General features: G+C 41.3%; 1 protein-coding gene across 1 annotated transcript in view; it reads left to right on the top strand.

Moving 5' to 3' along the window:
• LOC116062322 (soluble scavenger receptor cysteine-rich domain-containing protein SSC5D-like) overlaps nt 1–7500 on the top strand; it is a 43250-nt gene that overhangs the window by 35290 nt on the left and 460 nt on the right. The window lies entirely within an intron of this gene.

The following is a 7500-nucleotide window of genomic DNA, read 5'->3' as shown; positions in this document are numbered from 1 at the left end:
GAGCTCCAGTATCCGGACCATGTGACTTCCCTAAAAGATAGGAAGTCCTTCAAAACAAAAGCCCTGCAGGACTCACCTGAGAGGATCATTGCAGATTTTACAATGAAAGGAAACTGTAGGGTCAAAAGCAACCTTCTTTTCTTCACCCACCATCCTCCTGCCTGGCATGCAGCCTTCTGTGAAATCTTCACCCATGTTAAAAAAAATGGAATCAGCAAAGGAAGACAAATTACAGTCTGTGAGGAAGACCCCACCTCTCCCACCCTGATCATCAACATATATCACAACGGCACAATCATGATCCAGGGATCAGAAAATAGCCTGGATAATTTTTACAAACACTTCCAGTCAATGAAAAGCATAGCAGAAAAGAAGAAGAAAGAAAACAGACAACAGCCAGAGACCCCAGAAAGACCAGCCGTCCCCAGCAGCAGTCATGTGACCTCCTCTCCTCACTGCAGTCCCAAACTCTCCACCAGTGTGAAGGTACTGAGAGAGGGACTCTCCATCCTGGAGAGGGAGTTTGTGGACTTCAAAGAAAAGACCTTGACCTGCCTTCACAACAACAGTGAGAAACAACACCCAGAAGTGAGTGAGCCAAGCAGTATGGTCCTACAGCAGAAGGCTGAAATCCACGAGCTGTACCAGGCTATGAAGGAGCTGGAGGAAGACAACCAGGCCCTGAGGTTAGCCCTGCGCAGAGTGATGGGGGATCTCACCCAACACTCCACCACCCAGAGCAACCAGCAGCAGACTCTACAGGCTCTACAGGCTGAGGTCCACGCCCTGAGAGAAGAGCTGAGAGATCATCGCCCCATCAACCCCACACCCACCACTTCTCTGCCCCCGAACCCCCCTATCCTATCGGAACCCACTACACCCCACCCAACCCCCACCACTTACTCGCCCCCAAAACCCCCTCAAACACACATACTGACTACAGACACCGACACACACACTGACCACAGTACTGATAAACCCAATCACACACACACAGCACACACTTCTCAGATCATATTAATGTGCGACTCAAACGGGAAACACATTGACTTAAAACGCCTCTTCCCAGGCCGAGAAGCAGTGAAACTCTGGAGCCCCACCACGAAGAAGGCTAGTGAGCAGCTATCCAAACAGAGGTACCAAGACGTGGAGCACATTTTGATCCACACAGGGACCAACGACCTGACTGCAAGGATCAGCAACTTACCAACAGCACTGTTCCAGGTGGCAAGGAAAGCGAGAGAGAAATACCCCAGAGCAAGAGTAACTATATCATCTTTACTTCCAAGGACTGACACACCCCAACACACAATTAACACAATCAACGCTGAGATTAGAAAGAAATGCACACAACTGCAGAACGTCCATGTAGCCCTCCACAGAGACATACTTCAGCAGCACTTATGTGACCACATCCACCTCAGTGAGAGAGCTGTCGGACTATTTGCAAAGAGCCTCAAAGACACAGCCCTAGGCCGAGGCACTTCCACACCTGAGCGCAAAAGAAACTCCACCCAATCAGGAAACTCTCTTCACCCACGCAGACATCACTCTACCCAGCAGATGTACTCTCAGCAGCCCCCCTACACAAAACAACCACAACAACAGTACAACCAAACAAACCAAGAAATCTACCTGTCACAACCCACTATCCAAAGAGAGAGGGCTACCTACCTGCCACAGCCCCCCCCTCCCAGAGAGACTTATCTACCTAACGAAGTCACAGCCCACCATCCACCGAGGGAGCTACCTACCTACATGCCTCAGCCCCCCAGCCAGAGAGAGAGCTACGCCATAGCTGCCAGAGCACCAATACCACCATCTGCCCACTGGGATCCAAACCAGATAAGAGACCTAGTCACCTTGCTGTGCTCAAAACTGTTAAATTAACATGGGCTTTCAACATTATTAGACACCAAACCTATATAACATCTATAACATATATACCAGGTACATAGCAATTATAGTACTTAATATCGTTGGAGTTGGATTATTATTTTTTTGTTTGATTGTATATTTCTATGTGAAACACAGATCCTGTATCTGGACAAATGTCATTCTCAATTAGTAGTTGGAATATCCAGGGTTTGTACTCCACAACTTTTGGGGATAAAACTACAGATCCTGAATTTGTAAAAAGTGTAAATAATTTAGATATCATCATTATACATGAAACATGGAACCATTCAGATTTACTATCTAATTGTCCTAATAATTACATAAAATTTTCTGTACCTTCTGTAAAAAAGAAAAATGTTAAAAATGGAAGAGACTCAGGGGGAACATTAATTTAGCATAAAGCACAATATAAAAATGATATCTCACCAGTGAAAAAAGGAAAAACTCACCTTTGGATGAAAATCAACAGAGGTATAGTTAATAGCACCAGAGATATATATTTATGTGCAATCTATATCCCACCTTCAAACTCCCCCTATTACACTGAGGAGATTTTTCAAGAACTTCAAAAGGAGATAATTAATTTCCAGTCATTGGGTCACATCTTAATATGTGGAGATCTCAATGCAAGAACTGGAAAAGAGAAAGACTACATCGAAGTAGATGGAAACAAACACATATTCGGCCAAATCTCCCCAGTCCCAGCTCATGCAATACCACAAAGACAAAGTTTTGACAATATTATAAACAAAAACGGAAGACAAGTTCTCCAGATATGCAAAAGCCTGGGCTTATACATAGTTAATGGAAGGACCCGTGGTGACTCTCTGGGTAGAATGACCTATTCCTCTGTGTTAGGTAACAGTGTGGTGGATTATACGATAACCGATATCGACCCAGAGGATATCAATGCATTTGTAGTTTCAACACAACTTCCCTTTTCAGACCACTGCCAAACAACTCTTTATTTAAATAAGTCTACAAAGTATAGCAGTGAACAAGAATCAGAAACCAGCAAAATGTATGACCTCCACCAAAAATATATATGGAAAAAATGCAGCAACATAGAGAATTATTTAACTGCACTCGACAGTACAGAAATCAAATCAAAACTTAATCTCTACAGACTTATTAAATTCCCATGCACAAAAGATGGAGTTAATTTGGCTACACAGCATTTAAACAATATATTTGATGAATTAGCTACAAAATCAAATCTCAAAATAATTAACTATAGAAACAAAATAACAAAACACAAACCCTCAAAAGAAAAATGGTATGATAATGAATGTGTTTACGCTAGAAAACAACTAAGACTATTATCAAACCAAAAACACAGAGACCCCCATGAGAGTCAAATACGGGTCCAATACCATCAGGCACTAAAATACTACAAAATACTAATCAATAAGAAAAAAGAGCTTTACAGATCTGAAGAACTTAACAAAATAGAAGAAGCCATTGACCAAAACGTCTTTTGGAATTTGTGGAATAAATTCAGTCCAAGACAAACTAAAGATAAATTAACAATACAGAATGGTTTGATATGGAAAAATCACTTTGAATTTTTGTATAAGAATATTGATTATAGTGCAATCACCCCCCAACAACACTCAGTAGTTGAACATCTTCACCAGTTAGAGGAAAAGGTGAAAGACTACCAAAACCCCCTAGATACAGAAATAACACTAATAGAAATACAGAGCCAACTGAAGGCTCTGAAGGCTGGAAAGACTAGTGGAGTGGACAGCATCTGTCCTGAGATGCTAAAGCACAGTAGCCCTACACTGCAGGCAGCTCTCCACAAGCTGTTCAACCTTGTTCTGGAGTCTGGTTATTTCCCTGAGATCTGGAACCATGGACTCGTCACCCCTATTTTCAAAAATGGTGACAGATTGGACCCTAACAACTACAGAGGCATTTGTGTGAACAGTAGTCTGGGGAAGGTTTTCTGCAGTATTATTAATGCCAGAATACTGTCCTTCCTTACCAAGCACAACGTCTTAAGTAAAAATCAAATTGGCTTTTTACCAAAATATCGTACGTCAGACCACATTTATACTCTGCACACCCTTATTAAAAACTACACCAAAATTAAAAATGGGAAAATATTTGCATGTTTTATAGACTTTAAAAAAGCTTTTGACACAATATGGCATGATGGGCTTTTTTATAAACTTATCGAAAGCGGTATAGGGGGTAAAGTCTATGACACTATTAAATCACTGTACACAGAAAATAAATGTGCAGTAAAAATTGGCTCCAAAAGAACAGAATTCTTCAAACAAGGGCGTGGAGTGAGACAGGGATGCAGTTTGAGTCCAACACTGTTTAACATCTACATCAATGAACTAGCAGCCATGTTGGAACAATCTGAAGCCCCAGGTCTCACACTTCACGATACCAACATCAAGTTCCTGCTCTATGCCGATGATCTGGTTCTGTTGTCCCCAACAGAAGAGGGTTTACAACAGGGCCTGTCCGTCCTAGAGCAGTACTGTCAGAATTGGGCACTGACAGTCAATCTGAAAAAGACCAGTGTTATGGTATTTCAGAGGAGAGCCAGATCTCAGGGAAATAGACAGAGTTACAACTTCACTCTGGGCAACACCAGACTAGAACAAAAGGGTTCATATAATTACTTAAGGGTTGAAATTAGTGCATCAGGGAGTTTCAACCTGGCCATAAACACACTATGTAATAAAGCTCGGAGAGCCTTGTACGCAATCAAATGCAAATTTGGAAAAACAAATATCCCCACAAGAATTTGGCTAAAAATCTACAATTTTCTGATAACACCAATAATGCTTTACGGAAGCGAAGTTTGGGGCCCGATTTCGAAACCAGAATTTAAAAACTGGGATAAAACTCCCACTGAAAAACTGCAACTGGAATTCTGTAAAATAATTCTAAAAGTTCGCCCAAACACCCCAAACAATGCATGCAGAGCAGAACTCGGTATATTCCCTCTGAAAATTCAAATCCAAAAAAGGTCAATTTTGGCAGCATTTAAATCAAGCTGATAAAAATTCCATTGTATACAAAGCTCTCCTGAGCAACCAGCGGTGTTCAGATGTCCACCCCCTGGACCAGCTGGCTCACAGGTACACGGAACTAAACACAGTCAGTAGTAGACAGACAGGTAGAGAGAGAGACAGGTACACTGAGCATCAGAGCCACCACAGACACAATCCTCAGTCTTCAATCAAAAGATTTGAAACTAAACTAAAAGACGAGTATACAGAACAATGGCAAAATGAAAATAAAATACAACACAAACTCCTCTGTTATCAATCCCTGAACAGAGATATCCAATTGGCCGAATATCTCAAAAGAAAAAATCCAAAAGAAATACGAATTTTAACAAAATCCAGAGTCAGTGACCACGAGCTGGAAATTGAAAGAGGTCGACATTTAAAAGAGTGGAGACCAAGAGAGGAACGAGTCTGTACACACTGCCACCAGGATATCCAAACAGAATTACATTTCCTATGTACATGTCCCAAATATGAAGACTTAAAAACCAAATAATTCCAAAAATTTGAAAAACATATACCAGGCTTCACTACCTACACTGAGGACAAAAAGCTTCCTTTTTTATTAGGGGAAGATAAAAGCACGGCATGGCTAGCTGCTAAATATGTCTTCTCCTGCCACAATACAAGGCTAAACAAATAGAAACTTGTATAAGAATTATTTATACAAGTTATATATATATATATATATATATATATATTTTTTTTTTTTTTTTTTATTATTTTGTTTGTCTGTATTCTTTTTTTTATATATATTATTGTTTCAATGTACCCTTTGAGGGACATGCACAGAATGTGTGAATTGAGAGAGAGAGAGACAGAGAGAGAGAGAGAGAGAGAGAGACAGAGAGAGAGAGAGAGAAAGACAGACAGACATTTTTGAAACCAGCTTTATTTGCCGCACATTTTCATTCCATTTCAAGGCTCAATAAATTACATCAGAACACATTTTGAAAAGAAAATAAACTACATGAGCACGTCTCCAAAGGTAAGCGTCTCTTCTGAGACAGAACAGAGAACCTGATTAAACCCCCAGACCTGCTGACCGAGAGAGAGAGAGAGAGAGAGAGAGAGAGAGCGAGTCTGATTACCTCTGCTGTCTGAACACTCCTGTTTTCTGAACGACAGTTTAAACATCGACGTACTATGTGATGTCATTTCATCATCTGCTGTCTTAGTTTGTGATCCCCTGTGTCTTGTTGCTAATGACAACTGTTTTCGTCTTCTCTGAGGTGATTTTCGACCGTTTTCGACGCACTTCTTTCGGCATTTTGAACTACCGCGGAAATGTCAGAGCGCGTCATGTGACGATTCTGAACGAATCATGTTGTCAGAAATTGGCATCAGCCAATGAGATTGGCTCGATTGGTTACTGATAAAAAGGAAATGACCATATTTGGATCCGACAGCATTGTACAGGAGAAAGAGAGCTTTCCAACGGTATATGTGATGACAGGGTGCAGACAGCGATCGCGGAGCAGCGGGATGATTTAGAACACCAACTTTTGTTGAATTTAGGAGAAATCTACCGACGCAAACAGACAAAGTGGAGTAAAATAAAGACCTAAATGTGTATTTCGGACTTTATTTCACCACAAGTCTGAAAGAAGACATGTTATTGAAGACAAAAAGCCCAAAATCTCAAAACTGACCAGTGAAAAAAAAAACAATGTTTTGATGACTGCCACTTCCAGCACTACCTGAGGTTCAGATTTCCCTGTTTTGTAGTTGTAATGAGTCGAAATAACAAATTAATGATGCAGATTTGTAAAAAGTATGAATCCATTCTTCATCAGGTCTGTCTGCAAGACGACAAGCAAACAACTTTTAAAATCTTTGTTTTCTGAATGGAGTTTGGATGGATCAGAGCTATGCTAACATTGTAGCTGCTCCATCAACACAACAGACACATTATTTCAGAACTTAATAGGTAGTTTCACTCTTCCCAAAGAAAGCTCCTTTTGCATCTGCTGTCTGTAAATAATGAGGAGCTACAGACAGCTACAATCATCTGTTCCTCCATTTCTGCTTCAACAACGTGAGGACATCAGGAGGATCTAAACACTTTCAAGACACAGCGTCACACACATTTCTTACTCCAGTTCAAATATTTCAACTCATAAATACACGGCGCCGGCTTGAATGACAAAGATTTTGTGTCTATTTCCGTATTTCTATTGACTTGAATTCACACTTTACCCGGGCGGTGTGACCACGGTATAAAGATGAGTTCTGTTGTTAATGATATCTGGTGTGTTTTCTCTCTCTCTATTGTATCTTCTATCATCTCTCCAGACTCTGTCAGGCTGGTGAATGGGACCAGTCTGTGCTCAGGCAGACTGGAGGTGAACACTAACCAGTCTATCCAGCACTGGTCCTCAGTGTGTGAAGATGACTTTGACCAGCAGGATGCAGAGGTGGTCTGTAGGGAGCTTGGCTGTGGGGCTCCTTCAGTCCTCCAGGGGGCGCTCTATGGGGAAGTGGAGCCTCCAATGAGGACCAAAGAGTTCCAGTGTGGAGGCCATGAGTCTGCTCTCCTGGACTGTAGAAGCTCAGGCTCAGATAG

The sequence above is a fragment of the Sander lucioperca genome, chromosome 2 (assembly GCF_008315115.2).
Source record: "Sander lucioperca isolate FBNREF2018 chromosome 2, SLUC_FBN_1.2, whole genome shotgun sequence".
NCBI lineage: Eukaryota > Metazoa > Chordata > Actinopteri > Perciformes > Percidae > Sander > Sander lucioperca.
Note: the sequence above shows the minus strand (reverse complement) of the source record. Positions and strands in the feature narration are given on the sequence as shown.